Genomic DNA, 19,817 nt, shown 5'->3' on the forward strand with positions numbered 1-19,817 from the left:
TCTATTTATGTATAAAAGATTATTGTCAAGTTTATTTGGGTCAGCTGGAGTGGTGTTTGACCTTCCTGCATTGGAAGACGATGGAGTCACTTCAGAATTGGATTTTGTTCCTCTCCACCACAACTTTTGATTGACCATGATAGAGATATCTTTATAGCTTAGTCAGCTAAGCTAAGTTTGGTGGTGATGCCATATAGTATTTTGCAACTGATAATGAAAGGACCAAGGCAGTGATATCTCTGGCCCATCCTCTGTTCGGATATCAGCCAGCACGCCAGCACCTTAAATCAAGAAATATCTTCCTAAGATCTACAGAGATACTCGCAGGAACACCTCAGCAAGCAAGAGTCTTAAAGTGGCAGGTTAGAACTTGGAACCTCAGTCAGTGAGTGAGACCAGATGAGAAACTCCCTCCTGGGCACACAGAAGACTGGGCGACTTGGAAGGCACTCAACAGACTGTGCTCTGGTACCACAAGATGCCGAGCCAATCTTAAGAAATGGAGCTACAAAGTGGAGTCTGGGACATGCGAGTGTGGAGGACAACAAACCAGACCACTTACTTTAATGCAATCTGAGCCCTGCCACATGCACAATGGAGGACCTTCTCACAGCAACACCAGAGGCACTGGAAATGGCCAGCTTATGGTCAAAGGAAATTTAGTATAATGCCAAGTTTTCGACTTTGTTTTTGTTTTTTTCTATACATTATAACTATATTCTCAATTCACTTCACTTCTAACATGATGAATAAATAAATAAATAGATACTTCCATCAGGAGAAAGATACCAGCTGGATCTCTCTTTGGCAATGATGATAAGCTCATGTTTATGATAAAAGACTTCAGTCACTGAGTTTCCATAAATTCTCCAAATGTGGTGGACTTCACCTCCTAGCAGCCTGCATAGACAATAGTGAGGAATGCTGGGAGTGCCAATTTACCAAATTCCTGGAGAGCCACTCAATCCTTGGTTTAAATACAGTTATTAGTTCCTACTAAAACAAACCTGCTGAAACAATAAGAATCTGGTAAATCAACATTCATGTAAGTTTTGTTGTTTACATGACTCCTCACTTGCTGGTGCCGATGCCTGGATCCAGGCCATTGTAATCAGGATCATGAGTTTGTCATTGTTGACCTTCAGTGTTTGGGAACAAATGGAATAATTTGTCATGAAAAACGTGGGATCGCTCTATTCTCTTTAGAGACGCCAATATTACTCATGCCAAGAACCATGGTTTAATGGAAGGAATGCAAGTTAATTAATAATAATTAGTAACTGAGAGCAATGAAGAGAAACTAACCTATTTGTCTGGACTGCATCTAATCATATACAGGCTTTCTTCTAAATCAAACACAGGAACACAGGGCTCAGTATGAAGAAGAGTTCTGAATTTCTCGTCCAAAAATCTGTGGCTCAATGGCATGCTGGCCATGAAGGACTTTTTGAGCCAGAGCTTGAAAACATTACTTTTTGGACTACAAAAAGAGGCCAGGCTTAGCGCAGCAGGCTAAACCACTGTGCTACAGAAAAATCCTGCTGACCAGAAGGTCAACAGTTCAAGCCAGGGTTGGGATTGAGCACCCACCATTACTCCAGCTCACCTGCCACCTAAGTCAAGGGCAGAAGTCAAAAGCAGAAATGCGAGTAAATGAAAATAGGTACCACTTTTAGCAGGGAGGTAACAAAGGCGCCATTAAGGACATGGATCAGAGGAGAGCTCCTTGGAGTGGAAAAGGGAGCAACAGCACTCCCCATGGCCGGAGTCAAGCACAGCCTCCAATATGCCAGAAATAAGATGGGAAAAACTGCCTTTACCTATGTGGTGTTGTCTATCTGTCCTTGTTATTGCATGTATGTTCTGTAAAGCTGTATGTATGTTCAGTAAAGCCGCTCTAAGTCACCTTTGGGGTGAGAAGGGCAGGGTATAAATATTGTAAATAAATAAATAAATAAATAAATACAGCTCCAAGCATAGCTGCTGCTCTTGCTGAGTAGTGGATTTTGGGATTTGTAATCCAAAATAATGTTTTGCAGTCAAAGCTATGAACTCCATGTGGAATGCACATCAGTGGGGAATGTTTCATCCTATGATACTGTTGCCTCATGACTATGAATCTATGAATGCCAATGAAGATATCAGAGTTCTCTTCTCTAAAGGAATCTGAGCCTGCAAAGACTGCACTGAAACTCTGTGAACAAAGTAATAACATACAATATATGCAGCTTGAGACTATTGCTATCAGCAATTTGATAAGAGGGCCAGTGGTAAGTTAGTTACGGGATAGTGTATTTAGCAAACAGATGGAGGGACTTGTGTTTCCTCAAAGACTTGCTCCTGTTTAATTTTAAGGTAGCGGTCTAGGTTTCCTCAAGGTTATCTTAGATAACGTAGGTGTAAGAACCATTTTAGACTTTCCATTACTCAATGTATTTATGTATTGAAGAAGGACATCAGATATTTTAACTTAATTGACATGACACCAATATTTTACAAAACTAGGAAGCACAAAATTAAGAATATAAAAGGTTAATTTGTAATTGCCAAGAACAGTGGTGGGCAAACTTACCCAAAGCTAAGTTGAAGGAGACCCAAAGGGCCATCCAGTCCATGAAAGAACACACATTCAAAGCATTATCAACAGAGGTTCTTTAACTCTTTCAGATCCAACCACTCTGGTCAGTGCTGGAGAATGATGGCAGTTGCAGTCCGACAAGATTCCAGAAAGAAATAGTTGCTTAGGATGTATTCCCTTTCAACTTCTGCATTAACCAAAGCTTCCTGCTTGGACCAACACTGAACTATGCCATGGTTTTTGGAGAGAAGGGGAGGTTGGAGCAGGTATTTATCACATGGTTCAGGACTTTATCGCATTAGGCAGGCAAACTGACATTGCACCAAACCTTTCCCTATCACATGACAATCCCTAACGCATGATTATACCAGTCTGCCCCTCCGCCCCTGTGATTCTCCCATCCTTTCCAATTAGCAAGTAAAACCCATTAATATTCTAACTCCCACAATGTTCTTATCACCTACCTTGTTTTTGATGCATCTCTATTTTCACTTGAATGGTGGTATGCTGGCAGTAAAGAGGATCCTCCTCCTCTTCTCCTCTCCCTTACTATTCCCAAATTTATTGTTTCCTTTTATTTTATACATAACTTTGTTTTTGGTTGCTGTGAGTTTTCTGGGCTGTATGGCCATGTTCTCTCCTGACATTTTGCTTACATCTAAGGCAGATGTTGTGAGGTCTCCGTTCTCTCCGTCGAGCATCAGGAGAGAATGCTTCTGGAACATAGCCCAGAAAACACACAGCAACCCAGTAATTTTGGCCACGAAAGTCTTCGACAATACAACTTTGTTTTTGTTTTTTTTAATACTGAAGGTGTGAAGGTGAACTAAAATAAATTAAAAATTAAGAAACAGCAGTATTGCAGGAAGGTGGCGTTCCAAGGGTGTGTAAAAGCAAGATTGTGGAACTATGGATTGATGAATTTATGCAATTGCTCTACTATGGAGAGATATAATATAGAAGGTACTCAATACAGTATGTACACATTGTCAACAATAACACGACTCTGATGGAATGGGGGTTTTATGTGATAGTCCTATGTGCCTATAGCTAGATATGGCCTGGTGGCATCATCCTCTAGTATATCTAATGTTTTCTGGAGTTTTCAGCAGATGACATCAGCAGTCTGTATCTGGCTATAGATACACAGCCTCTGATTCCCCCTGACTCTCCATCAGCCACAGAATAGAATAGCCATTCAGGGGCTTCAGTAGCTAAATCATGAGTTGTAGAGTGTTGTGGTTGACAAAAGAGAATACCACCTCTGTAGCATTCAATAAGAAAGGAGGAAGGAAGGGAGGGAGGGAGGGAGGGAGGGAGGGAGGGAGGGAGGGAGGGAGGGAGGGCAGGCCAACAACATTATTCAGTAATAGTCAATGTGTGGCACAAAATCTCACAAGCACATCTCCTCATTGTTGGCAGAAAATAACAAGAATACACTGGAAAAATATTGTCAGCTTTTTCATTACACCCATATAATATTCTCTGTAGCAAATGTTGAACTTAAAAAAACAACAACAAAATGTTTGTTTTTAAAAATAAATTCCACGCCATAATTGCTAAAATGTAAAATCATACAAATAGTATTTCTATAATAAATAATATGAGCAGCATATTAAAATTTTGAACATGGGAAACAGATGGATAGTTGTTTTAAGCTCAGAGTTATTTACTAAAATTTCCTGGACCACAGAGCAACATTTGATTTTTTTTAAAAAAAAATAAAAATAAGACAACTGAAATGAATGAGAGTTTAAAAATCTGAGTTTCCTGAGAGTCAGTGTGGCATAGTGTCAGACCACTACGCCACACTGACTCTCAGGCAACTCATTTTCAGGTTTTTTAAAGACTTGAAATTTTGTAGCTAAAAGAGAAAATTGATTTAATTAAGTTTATATAAAAATATACAATGAGTCATAGCTTTTAAATTATTTTGTGTTATTACTCTTCATGATTTGCTTAAAAAAATTGTTTCAATGGCCCCCTACTCCACCACCCCCTTATTATTATTTTTTCTGGCTACAGGCCTTGGAAACACGTTGTTGTCTCAACACTGCAGGTTCAATTGGTGAAACTATTGGATCTATGACTTCAGCTTTCACTGTTTCTCCAGGTTGTAAGAAAGCCAAATGCTTGTTAGGGTCAACATGGGGCGGAGGCTTGTTCCATAGAAGCAGGAGCATATGTGGAAAGAGTAGCTGAAAAACAGAGTAGATCTGCCACAAAAAAGTGAGGGTTACCAGGCTATTTATTAGGGTTGTGCACAGATCCATTTTTCAAAACGGACTCCAGCTGTTTCGGCTGTTTCAGCCAGTTGTAATGGCACAGGCACCACAGCTATTTTTTTCTTTCCGGCTGCAGCAGACCACGCTGCTGCTGTCCTAAAAATGACGGAAAGGGGAGCCTCGGAAGTTCCTCCATTGCTGCCAATGGGCAGGATCTTCCTGGAGTGAAAACTGATCTTTTGGCTACCGGATCGAAATATTGAATATTTCCCTCCCAAATTCATGAGGTTCCTAAAAAAGATCAGGGGGCCACGAAAATTTGGACATTGAAAATGGCACTAGGTTTAACTGAATGCACATTCCTACTATGTTTGCATATGTGGGTTTTTATTCAATCTGTGGGGATGCTATTGTATTTTGGACCTACTATGAGAAAAAGTGACTGACTGGGAGACACATTTAAACTTGGAAAAGCATAAGGCAGGAGGAAAAGAGGAAGACAACCTCACAGGTGGATTGATTCAATCAAGGAAGTCACTGATCTGGGTTTGTAAAACCTAAGCATGGCAGTTGATGATCAGGAATCTTGGAGATCTCATGGGGTTACCATTACTTACTTAGGTGATCCCTCATTGGACGAGTAGGATAGTCTTCCATGATCAGTATTCTTGTGGATCTGTAGGTGGCTGTGGAGCTCTATTATTGACCTGCATCTTCTCCCACAGTGAGGGCATTGGTTTCCAAGAGAAAGGCAGTCCCGGTCGGCGTTGGCTTGATGCTCCTTCCTCTTGGCACGTTTCTCTCTTTCACCCTCCATTTGTGCCTCTTCAAATTCTGCAGCACTGCTGGTCACAGCTGACCTCCAGCTGGAGCGCTCAAGGGCCAGGGCTTCCCAGTTCTCAGTGTCTATGCCAGAGATTTTAAGGTTGGCTTTGAGCCCATCTTTTAATCTCATTTCCTGTCCACCAACATTCCATTTTCCGTTCTTGAGTTTGGAGTAGAGCAACTGCTTTGGGAGACGGTGGTCAGGTATCCGGACAACGTGGCCGGTCCAGAGGAGTTGATTGTGGAGGACCATCACTTCAATGCTGGTGGTCTTTGCTTCTTCCAGCACGCTGACGTTTGTCCGCTTGTCTTCCCAAGAGATTTGCAGGATTTTCCAGAGTCAGCGCTGATGGAATCGTTCCAGGAGTTGCATGTGACGTCTGTAGACAGTCCACATTTCGCAGGGTGGGGTTACCATAAATAAAAACTGATTTCATAGCAAATAACAGCAATCTACATCTTTTAAAAATAAGTGCATATCAATAATCCTTCCATATCAAATTGAAATATCATTTTCTCATACTGTCCCTCAACAATGTCTAAAAAGATCCAAGGTATTAAATTCAGCTCAAGGCATTTTGCTACTTAAGGCACAGAACAAAATGGACCCTTCTCTCATTCCATGTGACTCACATGCTGCCAATGGGGCATCTTATACCAGAGCTTCTGAGGGAAGTCTGCTAATGTGGGAACTGCAGGTTACCCTTACCATCTCATAGAAACTCCTCATGTGCTTGCCAGCCTATTGTGAAGCATTTACCTAAGAGGAGGGCCAGCCCTGCACTCTTTCTTGTTCACACAATACCTGTGAACAAGTCTGGGACTTAAAGGTATTGCTGTTTTCAAAGATTTTCAAACAAATAACAAATATGCAGACTCCACTGAAGATGCTTTCAGATTAAGGGATACAGTATGACCTATACATTCCAAGAAAACACATGAATATCTGACTCAAGGCATACTAGCAAACCTTATAGTTTGACTATACTTGGGCTTGAAGCATACCACAGAATCATACTAGAGAGAGGCCCACAGACACTTCTGGGGTGGGCAGGAATATTTTTGGAGTGTGGATAAGTGAAAACACGGGTACCGAATCCATGAATAGGGGAGCTGAACTGTAGTTTTCCAGGACATGCCACATCAAAAATGTCCATTGTATACCAGTCAAATACCTTGCTTGCACATGATATCATCAAAACATCCCTGGGAGTTTCACTTAAGGAACATAATAAAACCAAAAAATGACACCCTTTTAGTTAGATCTGAAGGAAGCTACTGCCAAAAACTTGACATAGATAAATTAAGTTTTATCTCTCTGTTTAAAATCCCTGTATTGGTATTGTATTTTGTCATATTCTCAAAGGAAAAACAGATGCTCTCTAAGGAATAGTCTTCCAATTAACAAAATGAATCAGGAAAGAGACTGAAAAGCTTGCCACAGGTGCAAGGCACTGGCTATGAATTAGATAAAGAGCATGATATTCTCATTTTCCATCTCCATTTGGTGCATGAGACTTCACAGCTGTAAATACTCTCAAGGCAAGATGACAACCAAGTCCCAGGGGTTGCCGGAGCAATGCTGAGGCCTCCAGAAAGAGAGGCCCATTTTAAACAATTTGTTCCTAATTGAAAAAGGTCACATGAGGCAGGCTTTACAAAAGTTTACATAACAAAGCACAATTCTGTTCAATCAGATGATTAATTCCTGTCATTACACATCAAACAAAAACACTTACAAAACATTATTGTCTCTGCTCACATTGCATGGCTGGAGCGCTTCCCCAGTTTCATTTTCAATCACTGACTCCTTTGACAGAGACTTAATTCTCTGGCATTAATTCAGGCTAAGGAATTTGTGAATGAGAACTGAGTAGGCTGGCTTCGGACGTGTGAGATACGTTGCACTGCCGTGGTGGCAGGAAAAAGACAACAGCGCTTCAGAAGGCTTGGAGGGCTTTCGTAGGACCGTGGCTTTGTGAAGGGAAATGGCCGGAGTAGACAAAGCAGTGATTGTTTGCCCCTTTTGGGAGACAACAGGCCATTGTACATGATCAGCATGTGAAAATGACAGATTATTTATTCAAAATGGTTCAGGCCATTCTCAAGCCTTGTTGCCGTAGCTAGAATCATATGTTCTGTCTACTCATGATGCAAGGTCTGGCACAGAGAAGACACCTGCCCTTGCGCTTTGCTACTCTGCTGATGAATTCACATACCCAGTGTGGGACACATCTCACCATGTTAAAACAGTGGATGTGGCTCTTGATGAGACATGCCATATTTACACAGGATGTCTACTCAAGTGTGGATGTCCCACACCACTAGAGAAATTATACTGTTTTGCTGGTATTGCACCACCTGACATATGCTGGGAAGTAGCAGTCAATAATGAAATGACCAAGGCAGTGACATTTCCAGTCTATCCTCTGTTCAAATATAACCCAGTACGTCAACTCCTTAAATCAAGAAATAGCTTTCTAAAATCTACAGTGATATTTGCAGAAACACCTCAGAAAGCGAGAGCCCAAAAGTAGCAAGCTAAAACCTGGAATCCCAATCCACGGCTGATACCGGATGAGGGGCTCCCTCCTGGGCACTCAGAAGACTGGATGACTTGGAAGGCACTGAACAGACTGCACTCTGGCACCATAAGATGCAGAACCAACTTTCAGAAATGGGGCCACAAAGTGGAGTCCACGACATGTGAGAGTGGAGAAGAGCAAACCACAGGCCACCTACTACAATGCAGCCTGAGCCCTGCTGTATGCATAATGGAGGCCCTACAGCATCATCAGAGGCACTCCAAGTGGCCAGCTTCTGATCAAAAGACATTTAATATAATGTCAAGTGTTTAACCTTGTTTTTAAATACATTTTAATTGTACCTCCAACTCGATTCTGACACGATAAATGTCTACTCATCTGGGCTGTCATGGTGTGAACCCCTGCAGATTTGTCTATCTATGAAGGAAGAGCATGTTCTGGGAGAATATGGTCCTGAGCAAGGAGTACCTTACAATGGGGTGTACACTTAATAAGTAAGGTAACTTCCATCTGCAAGAAACCAGCCCTGTAGTCCTCATCTACGGCCACATGTGCTCCAGAAGATAGGCGCACATGTTCAGTCTTCTCAGAGATATCGCTCTAGTTTTTTTTTCATTGAGAAATGTCAAAGTGCTAGGTTCCTTACTTAAATTATTAATTTATTCTTCGCCACAGGCCATGAGTCAGTCTCCTTCTCTTCAATACCTGTAACACCTTGTATCTATAGCAATGAAAACTGGACAGGGCAGAAAGCTGATAAGAAGAAATCGCCTTTGAAATGCAGTTCTGGTGAATATTTCTACACATACCGTGGACTGATAAAATGAAAAATTAATCAGTCTTATATCAAATCAGGTTTGAACTATCCCTAGAAAACAAGACAAGTAAACAGTTTGCCATACTTTGGCCATATCATGGGAAGATGTTACTCAGTAGAAAAAACAATAAAGTTTTGCAAGGTAGAGGACAGTAAGAAAAAAGAAAGACTACATTCTAGATGGATAGACTAATTCAAGAAAACTTGAGTCTCCAGAACCTGAACAGGGCTGTTGATGCTAGGAGTACTTGGAAGTCTCTCATTCAGGAGGTCAACATAAGTCAAGTTTGACTTGACTGCAATTAACGACACTTTCATTCTGCACACAAAGCAAAGGTGAGCAGAAAGAAAGAAAGAAAGAGAATAATACTGCAGATTTCCTTCTAGAGCTCTGTAGATGATTACCAGGTTCACAGATACTGCAATATGCTTCCACAGTTTTTTTTTCATTTCCTGCAATCAAGTCATTTTCTCTACTACAAACAGAAAATCATATGATAACATCCTTCCAAGATAGTACCTTTCAGACTGCAGAGAGACAGTTGAGTTTATAAGTGCTCCACTTTCCACATATACACCCAGAGAGGCAGAAATCAGATAAATTGATAGATTAGAACCTTCTCTCTGGTATTTAGGATTCAGGATCATCCCAGCCAAAACCTCAAGTGTAGGGATGACCCTGTGATGTGTGCATTAAGTACCAACTGCAATTGCTTACAACCCAAACACATGCACAGAATATATATACCATTTGAAAATTAAGACAGAAATCTTAATTGAAGTGCCTGCCTGGAGATAAGCCATGAAAACGGGACGTTCAGGACATTATCGCATAAGGGAAGCAAACCAAAAATGTAGCTGGACCACCAACATGAGTGATGGTTCCCTTCTCATCCTATGTGCATCCTGCTGCTGATCTGTCTACGATGTGTACCCCCCCCCCCCCCGCAAATCTCCCAATCTTGTAATGGTGCAATTGCAGTGGATTCATGTGATAAAGTCCTCAGAGCTGGGCCTACTTATATCACACCCATGAAACTGGGATAAATATGACCCTGCAATCTGAAGTGTTGGGGCCCTTCTGATTTTGCTGAGCATGGAATTAGAGCTTTCAGTGTATTAGTGTCCTCTCCTTTTCCTATCTTTTGGCTTCCCATTTTGTTTTCCAGAGTATTCCAAAGCTAGTTACAACCACCATGAGCAAATAGCATGTTCCGACTTTGGGATGTTTGGATTTCATGATGGTAAGGAATAAACTTGGATTGAGGTGGTCAGTTGTTGATTAAACAGTAGAAGACAGAATGAGTAGCAGACCCATTGGAAGCAAGCACGAATCTGTCAAAACAAATATTTGCCCATAATACAAAGTCCAGATAGACACATCATTGCCCCAGATAGACTCATTGTTGCATTAACGTTGCTCTTGTGAAACCTTTTATTTTGTGGTGGCTGGATGGCAAGGAGAAACAATATTCCTTTTCCATTCCACCTCAGAATCCTAAGGCTATTTACTGACATCTTTTATTTTAATGGCTTGACTGGGAAGCCGTCAAAACAAGTCGTTAAATTGTCAGATTTAATGTCATTGCTGCTGCAGCAATTGTGTTTGAAAGTCACATTATTAAAAAACACACACATCCTTGTGATGATAAGAAAGCGCCCGCTATTCTTTTGGCTTAACCGTTCTAAGCAATCAGAATGGGTAGCAAAATGTATTCTGAATCATTAAACATGAAGTCCCCACTCATTGCCTTTGAAGTCCCTGAACAACAACTATTTTAGATAAGAGCCAATGCCTGAGTGGCTCATTAAACGTTTGGGTAGCTGTTTGCAAACACGGGGTGTAATCTACCAATGATAAGGACTCTAACCTTTCTCTTAGGGGACTTTTGTTTAAAAAATGTAACCCTTCCACCTTGTCATATGCTTTTCCTTGTATTTTACCAGAGGCCAAGAACGGGTGCAGGTGGAATTGGGCATGACCACCTATCTAATCTGTCAGGCAACCAATTTAATATGTGATTGTAATACACATCTATGGGTGCGGGAAACTCATTGCAATGCTTATCTTGGCAGGTTAGCAAATGGAAACAGAAAGGGGGAAACCTCAGAAAATGGGCAAGTGCAGGTCTGTTTTCCTAACTGCATGTTGGTGCGACTGTGGAAAAAGAGAATGGAAGGAGAAGAAATAATGCAATTAATACTGATTTCTTGCCAGTTGAGATGGATGTTGTCAACAAAATGTTGATAGGGATAATGTGCTGCAAGAGTGGAGCTGAATGATTATGTAATCAGGTTTTGTTGTTTTGGAGGCCATCCAACACTGCAGGTTGACACCACTTTAAATAGCATAGCTCCACCCTATAGGATTCTGGGGTTCGTAGTTTGTTGTGGCACCCGAGCTCTCTGACAGAGAAAGATAGGTTCCTCTGCTTTCAAATTTCCCACCACTGAGATTTGGGTCTCATTGTAGTTCTGCCAGCTAGAACTGGGCATGTTGGAGAAGGGATATCCAGTCTGTCCTAATAAAAATTAAATTGCTTCACACATACTAAACATTACTACTGTGCTACTTGTATACAACTCATATAATGGCCTTTCTTCTACTCGTCGAGCAGAAATAGGTCTATGAAAAATGTCTTAACACATGCACCAAATCATGGCAGTGACATGAACTAAATATGCATTTGTAGCCCATAGCTATACCATATAGTTAGTCTTATATTTCTCTCAAGCAAGGCTGGGGCTCTTCAAATGTTGTTAGATTGCAACTCCCATCAATCTTAGCACAGATAGTAACAAAGGATGAAAGAACAGTTCATCATCACCTGCAGAGCCACATGTTCTTCATCCTAACTCTAAGGGTGGTTCCAGACAGCACGAAATTGCGTGCTTTAGTCAGGGGCAAAAAAAACCTGGGACCTGCAAACAGGTCTGCACACAGACTTGTTGGTTCTGGGATTTCTACCTCCATTGTCCACACTTCCTGCTTTGTCACAGGATTTTCTAGCCCCCAAGATGGCCACCACAGGACAGAAATTTCAGTGGTTATTTTAAAAAAACAAACAAACTTAAGACGCGAAGATGTGAATCATTGTATAAGTGCTGTTCCTGGGTTATACAAGCTGCAGGGTCATCTATGACAGAGCATTGTTTCTGGATTATACATGTCTGTTCCTGATTGCTCTTATTGTGAAAAGATGTACAACACTGATTAGGGGCCACTACTTTGTCTTGGCCAGAGAAAATGTGCTCTCCACACGTTTCATGAAGTTTCTGGCAAACATGAAGTTTGTATTCCACTCAACAAACACCTTCTTTTTAGGAACCAGCCAATCAGGAACAAACATCTAAAACCTGGGAATCCAGATAAAAAATCCCATGATTTCCACATTCATTCAAAGACGCGGATTTACAAACATTAAAAGAGGTGGATTTTCCGCTCAGATCCAGGATATTCTCACACCTGAAAATCTAGCGTTTCTTGCCATTTGTAGCTATTGCTTCCATGCTTACAGAGAACAGCATTTGGCCACCCTCCAGTTTGCTGCGGGAGTCCCTGGGATAAAGGTACTGTCTGGATGAGCCCTAGGGGACATTTCATCTCTTACTGTTGTGTGTATATATAGTCAGCCTTCCACATTGACTAGGACATAGGGCTTACGCAAAATTGGAAAAATAGCACACAAAAAAACCAACCTTTTTTTCTAGGAATCTCATAAGTTCTCCAGTGTGACTCTAGAGGTTAACCTGTGCTGGAGGACTTAGAAATTTCTCTCTAGGAATTTCTAGGTCTTTCAACACTAGTCTATGGTGAACATCTGGCAGAAATTGATGTATGGAGTTGTGCTGGAGAGCCTAGAGATTCATAGAGAGACCATCAATCAAATCTACAAATAATTAAAGCTCTCCTACCTCAAGCCACAGGGAGAGGTAGGTAATAAATGCATCACCACCATCATCATCATCATCATCATCATCATCATCATCATCATGGTATGAAAGTTAAACTGGAAAATATGGAGGGCCAACTGTATATCAAAGAGAGAGAGAAGAGAAAGACTCCTGCTTTTAAAGTTTTAGACTGTAATCTAACATATGCCCTTGTATCAAAAGAGTTGCATTTGATTGAAGACCTTCTCATGTGCTTGTTACCTGTAGTTATTATTTGTATAACTCTACTACAAAAATTAATACAGTAAATTTTCCTAATAAAGCTGTCTCTGCATTACAACTTGGGGAACTCATAAAGCATTGGGATAAACACAAGGGCTAAACAGGTGTGTTGTATGGAAATGAGATATGCAAAGCATTTGATAACTGAGCTGAAAATTAATAACAGGAATTGTGCTACAAATTACAATATAGTAAAATTGTACAGGTTTTTTTACTCACTTCCAACTAATACAAATGGTCTTAACTCGAAATGAATTAACATATGGACTGTGGTTGGACAGCATATATCATACCCTATCAGCACCCAGCGGTGAATAGAAAGACCTTTAAGAAAATGAGGTATAAAGCAAGATTTGTAGGTTCACCTCTCCCCAAATATTCCCACATTAATTACGAACAGGGTCATATTTTTTCTCAATGCAGGGACTTGTTACAGTTTCAACTAACCAATTTATTTGAGAAATAGTCCACCTTAGCTTTAGGGAAACGTTATCAGTATAGCAATATTTATTAACTGTGCTGCTGACATCCTAAGGGAATGAAAAATAGCAGTTTCCATAAGATTATTGTAAAGCAGTTTTAAAGGTATTTTCCCCCTTTTAAACAACTTCAGAATTGTGCAGATAAGAAGGACTTTGCTAATCTGCATTCAGTACACTAGATGCTATTTGTATTCGGGGGAAATCATGGCACCTTTCAGAAGTGGGTATTTTTGCTCACATTACTATGCAATGTCTTTGACAGGAAATCAACATTTTATTTTCGAAAAGGGGAAAGATTCTAAATATAGTATTATATAGAAAGGTCCTTGAGACTCAGGTATATTGACAAATTCAGTCAAAAATGGCCTTCTAAAGATGGTATAGAAGAAAACTAAGGTGGTGGATGGAGGAGGCAAGGTAGTGCTTCCAACTAAGTGGCAAAGGCATTTTCTTACATACATGTATCCCACACACATTAGCATTAGGTCAATACACTGGGGCAGGACAATGATGTGGTTGTTTTCCCCTTCAATCATCAAGTTGAAATGGTTGGAAAATCATTAGGGTTAGAAGATAATGCCATACAGTCGTAAACTCACAGAGTTGGAAGGGGACCCATGGGTCATCTAGTCCAACCCCTTCTCAATGCAGGATCTCCAGCTAAAGAATCCAAGCAAGTAGCTGTCCAGACTCTTTTTGAAAACCTCTAAAGGAGACCTCATCACACCTCCAAGCAATTGTTTCAGCTGGTGCTCTAACAGTTGACATTCCTTCTAATGTTCAGCCAAACTCTACTTTCCTTAAAACCATTAGATCTACTGTATATACTTGTGTATATGTTGAGCTATAAGTCAATGGCAGGTTTTGTAGACAAAATGAAGGATTTTGATATGACCCGTTGATAGGTTGGGGGTCATTTGCAGAAATGAGTATGTGCCAGTATTATCTTGGGTGGGGGTGTGTGGAGGCAACCATCCCTGGCCATAATCATCATTGCTCCAGGCATTCAAAACAGCTAGAAGCAGTATCACAATGGAGAAAGTAAAGAGAGTTGGTGCTTCAACTACTACCTCATCAGAAGGGGGGAGGAATTGGCAGCATGCTCCAGTTCACCACTGGCTCCCATGGCACAACACACAACTACTTCCAGACAGGCTCTATTCTTAAAGGAGCAGCGAAGTGGAGTATGCCACTGCAATGGCAACATGGGGGGAAAATGGAAAGTCAATGCAATACTGGGCTTGGGGTGATGGGTTCCCCACACTCGCCGATATGCACTGCCAGAATTGCCACAATACGTGGCAATTCCGATGGCCTTTGTGATGAGGTCCTTAGGTTCTCCCAGAACAGACGAAGCTCTCACCTTTCACTGCTCTCCTCTTTGATTCCTTCTTTGATAAGAGTGAAGGTACACTGCTTATACTGACCCTTGGATACACTGGCCTTCTTTTTTGGCTAAAATTTCTAGATTTATACACATGAGTATATTCAATAGTTTTATTCTCTGAGGCAGCAGAGATCAAGGCAGCACCCTGGGCCAGCCCTGGTGTTAGGCAGAGTGAGGCAGCTGCCAATGGTAATTGATTTTCAGCAGCTATTGTTCAAGATCCACTTGAATGCAAAGACGCATTTCAGTATTCTGCTGGATCACCCCACATTTCTCTCTTGTACAGGCAGAACTTGCCATTATGAAAATGCAAAACCTGGGGGCCTGTATCGACAAGAAGTGGAAATATCAAACCGTCCAATGCACAATCGTATGTCGTTTGTTACAATGGGATTCTGGACAGTATTGATTGTTCCATTAATTGTTTTGGAAGTTTTGCTACCAAGGAAAGGGAGAGGTGCTTTTCTGCTTCAGATGCCATATTTGCATGACAGGTCTTGAGTACTGACTTGAAAAGAACAGAACTTGGAAGAGGGAGATTTGGAGACTACAGTAACCTTAGAATCTCCCAAGGTCTGGGAATAGGCATCTAGGAAAGGGATACAATTTCCCTTTCTGTATCAGGCTGCAAAACAGACATTTATTGATGACAGGTTATGGTATCAAGGCAAGCTATACATAATGTAGAAGAGTGACATTTATTGGTGTAGTAGATTATTGCGGTAATGAATGTAACCTACCCTCCTCCTCCTCCTACTTAATTTGTTCTTAGAGTTTCCCCCACCTATATGGCTGCCTTGCACATCTGTACACCACAGTCTCAGATCAGTTATTAGCTCATTACCCAAGAACAAAACTGTCATGCTGAGGTACATCATACCTTCCTTTGGCTTACAGATATATGAGATATAAAGGCCATCCAGAGATAGGCAATATGGGAGCTATGAGAGAGAAAGCACTTGAACTCAGGACTGAGTAAGGGTGGAAGTTATATTTCACTGAAATATGTATTTCCCAAATGATGAGATCTATCTGTTCTCTATTCGATTTAGAATCCCTGGGCTATGTTCATTACTATAACCATAGATAATAATATTATCAGATTATAACCCTGTTTGGCATAAGTCTGTCCATGCAAAGCAGGTGAACATAGCATTGAATGAAACATGCAGAATAATCACAGGATGTCTTAACCTATACATGTTGATAAACTCTACAAGCTAGCTGGCATTCCCCCCCCCCCCCCCCATTGTGCGACGGGAAGTTGCTGCTAAATGTGAGAGAAATAAGGTTGAACACAGTGAAAGCCATCCACTACATGGCTACCAGCCTCCTCCCAGTAGACTCAAATCAAGGAAAAGCTTTATGAAAACTACCACTCCTCTTGGCGTCCCCCCAGAAACAGCAGGGGTATCCCTCTGGGCAGCTCAACCAGGAAATCCCAACTGGATAGTCCCCCACAAGGATCTTCCTCCAGGGGCAAACCAAGAATGGACAACCTGGAAGTCCCTGAACAGACTCAGAAGTGGAGTGGGCAGAACAAAAGACAACCTGGCAAAATGGCACTACCTAAAAGAATCCCACACCTTGTATGACTGTGGAGCAGAACAGACAACTCCGCATCTATGCTCTGTCTCATGTACAGAGGAAGAATTGTCGGAGGCTACAGACAATGCCATTGCTGTTGCCCGTTTTTGGTCAAAATATATTTAGTCGCCTGTGCTCCTTCTATTTTTATCAGTTTTATACTAATTTATGCAATGCTTTTGATATGAAACAAATAAACAAAGCACAGATGTTTGTTGAACAAAGTTCCTGCCCTCTTATATATTCCTAGAAGAGGTTACTACGCAATTCCCTAGAGAAGGGTGGGAAGGCATTCAAAAGACTGATTGCTATGACTACAAGGGTTTAACCCATTGTGGTGGCACAATGGGTTAAACCTTTGTGCCGGGAGAATTGCTGACCGATAGGTCAGTGGTCCAAATCTGGGAAGAGTGGGTTGAGCTCCCTCTGTCAGCTCCTGCTCTCCATGTGGGGACATGAGAGAATCCTCACACAAGGATGGTAAAACATCAAACATCTAGGCGTCCCCTGGGAAACGTCCAATTTTCTCACACCAGATGCAACTTGCAGTTTCTCAAGTCACTCCTGACACAAAAAAAAATCTAGCAAATTGAAACAAGAATTTGGCCCTCTCAGAAGACAGGCACTTGGGTGAACATGGAATGTACAGAGGCACATGCTGGCACATATACACAGAAATAACTGTGACATTAATAGTACATATAAAACAAGTGCTACACTTTCATAATGTGGGAACACTGCCCTCTAGTGTTTATTTTGGACTTTCACAACTCCTTCTGAGATTCATTTTTTGGACAAGGGAGAATGGCCTCTTCATTTGTGTGTAAATAAATACCCACATGTCACCTGCAGAATATTAACAATTTTAACAGCAATGAATACTCAGAGGTGTTTTTATCAGTTTCTTTCTCTGAAATGTAGCATTTTAGTCCCTTTCCCAATTTAGTCCTCTTTTAAAAGCAATTTTTCAGCAACTGGCAATGAAACAGTAACAAAAACTAGAGAATTGTAAATGTTCCACTTACAGAATAACATCTACCTGATTCTCATTAAATCTACATCGAAACACACTTCTAACCTGATAGAAACTTGGAAATGCAATTTGAAGCTCCTTGGGAATTTGCATATTCATTCAAGGGATTAATGGCAACACCAACACCTGGTTGATGAGTTGTGTATTGTTTCATAGACGTAGGGATTATTGCTTATTATATAAAAATGCAGCATGTGAATTGGTGACACAAATTTAAGATCAGTTGCAGAAGCAAGTAAATAAAGATTTGCAAATTGCTTTCCTCGATTGGTCTTGCTGGTTATTTGGAAAATACATTATTGTTCATAAGTACAACTATGAGTGAGAGAATTCATACAATTTTCTATATATACTCCCACTGCAGGTTTTTAAAAACAGAATTGGTTGACCTTCACATCTGAAAATTCTGGAGGGAATCATGGTCAGGATTTAGTTGGGATCTGCATTTTCTCTGGTGGACCTTCATCAGCAGAGAATAGAATGGAGCAGTTTCACAATATCAGCCAGAGGCTGCAGTGGTGTTACTATGTAGAGGAGGAAGTGAAGTAACTATTGTGCAGCAGAAATCGATGCACCACGAAACCCAATATACCATGGGGTGCAATGCACAATATGACCTTCAAGCAGAGTTGGAAGAGGCCACATGGGCCATCTAGTCCAACCTCCTGCCATGCAGGAAAAGCACAATCAAAAGTATCTCTGATAGATGGCTATGCAGCCTCTATTTAAAAGTCTTCAAGGAATGAGCTTCCATCACACTCTGAGGCAGAGAGCTCCACTGCTGAACAGCTCTTATGGTCAAGAGGTCTTCCTAATGTTCCTATTGTAAGATACTCCACTTAGTCAGAAAAAAATGAAATGCAAAGATACAAAATGGGTGGTTCCTGGCTCGACAACAGTCCATGTGACAAAGATCTTGGAGTCTTTGTGGATAAGTTGGACATGAGCCAACATTGCATCTTAAAAAGCCAACGGGATTTTGGGCGGCATCAAAAGAAGTATAGTGTCTAGACTGAGGAAAGTCATGGTGCATTTGTATTCTGCTTTGGTTAGACCTCATCTGGAATACTGTGTCCAATTCTGGCCACAGAATTGAAACTAGGACTAAGAGCAATGGGTTCAAATTATAGGAAAGAAGATTCCATCTGAACATTAGAAAGAATTTCCTGAACGTACAAGCTGTTCAACGGTGAAACTCTCTTCCTCGGAGTGTGGTGGAAGCTCCTTCCTTGGAAACTTTTAAACAGAAGCTGGATGGTCATCTGTCAGGGATACTTTGATTGTGCATTTTCTGAATGGCAGGGTGTTGTACTAGAGGGCCCATGTGGTCTCTTCCAACTCTATTGTTCGATGATTTCATGAGTCTAATACATGATTCCATTATTATGGAATAAAACCTAGAATTGAAAAGTTCCAAGAGAATGGCTTTTTTCCCTAGCATCGTCTTACTTAGTCATGTTAATGGAAGCTGGCATCCTAAACCCCGGAGACAAGACCTTATCAGTGCTATTATCCTAAAATCTGGATGGTTGATTTGCCCTGTTCTCTTGATTTACAAAGGGCTGCATCCAAATTGGCAACAGGCCCTGATCGGTTTTGTGACTTTCAATTGTCATTGTTCAGGTTGGTTGGGATCAGTGGCCAAAATAAAATGGAATCAAACATCTGCAGTGGCTAAGCACATTCAATCCAATTGTATGACAGCAGCTTAGAAGAGGACTGTGTGCCCAAGGCAATAACGTATTGAAACAGATGAACAACCCTATTGTAGGTGAACCATAAGCAGCCTGCAAGATAGTAACCTTCAATGTTTATCCATTTTCCTCTGCTTGATCTCAGCCATTGTGTCTCCCCCTGATTTGCCTGCTTTCAGAGCCAAGCAGCGTGGCAGAACTGAATTAATTGATTGTGAGTGTCACAATAAAGTTGGACCAGGCAGAGGAACTTTGATAGGAAAAGTTGCTGCTGACCAGGAGAAAGGAAAATATAGTCCCAGAACCCTACAATTCTAGGTGTTTTAAGTCTTGGTCAAGCGAGTGGGGTATTAATAAATATTATAGTAATTATGATGATGGTGGCAGAAGAAACCACCAGTGCCATCCAGTCTATCCCTATTTTACCGTGCAAGAATACCCAGTCAAAGTGCTCCTAACTGATGACC

This window comes from Anolis sagrei, chromosome 2, assembly GCF_037176765.1.
Source record: "Anolis sagrei isolate rAnoSag1 chromosome 2, rAnoSag1.mat, whole genome shotgun sequence".
NCBI classification, from domain to species: domain Eukaryota; kingdom Metazoa; phylum Chordata; class Lepidosauria; order Squamata; family Dactyloidae; genus Anolis; species Anolis sagrei.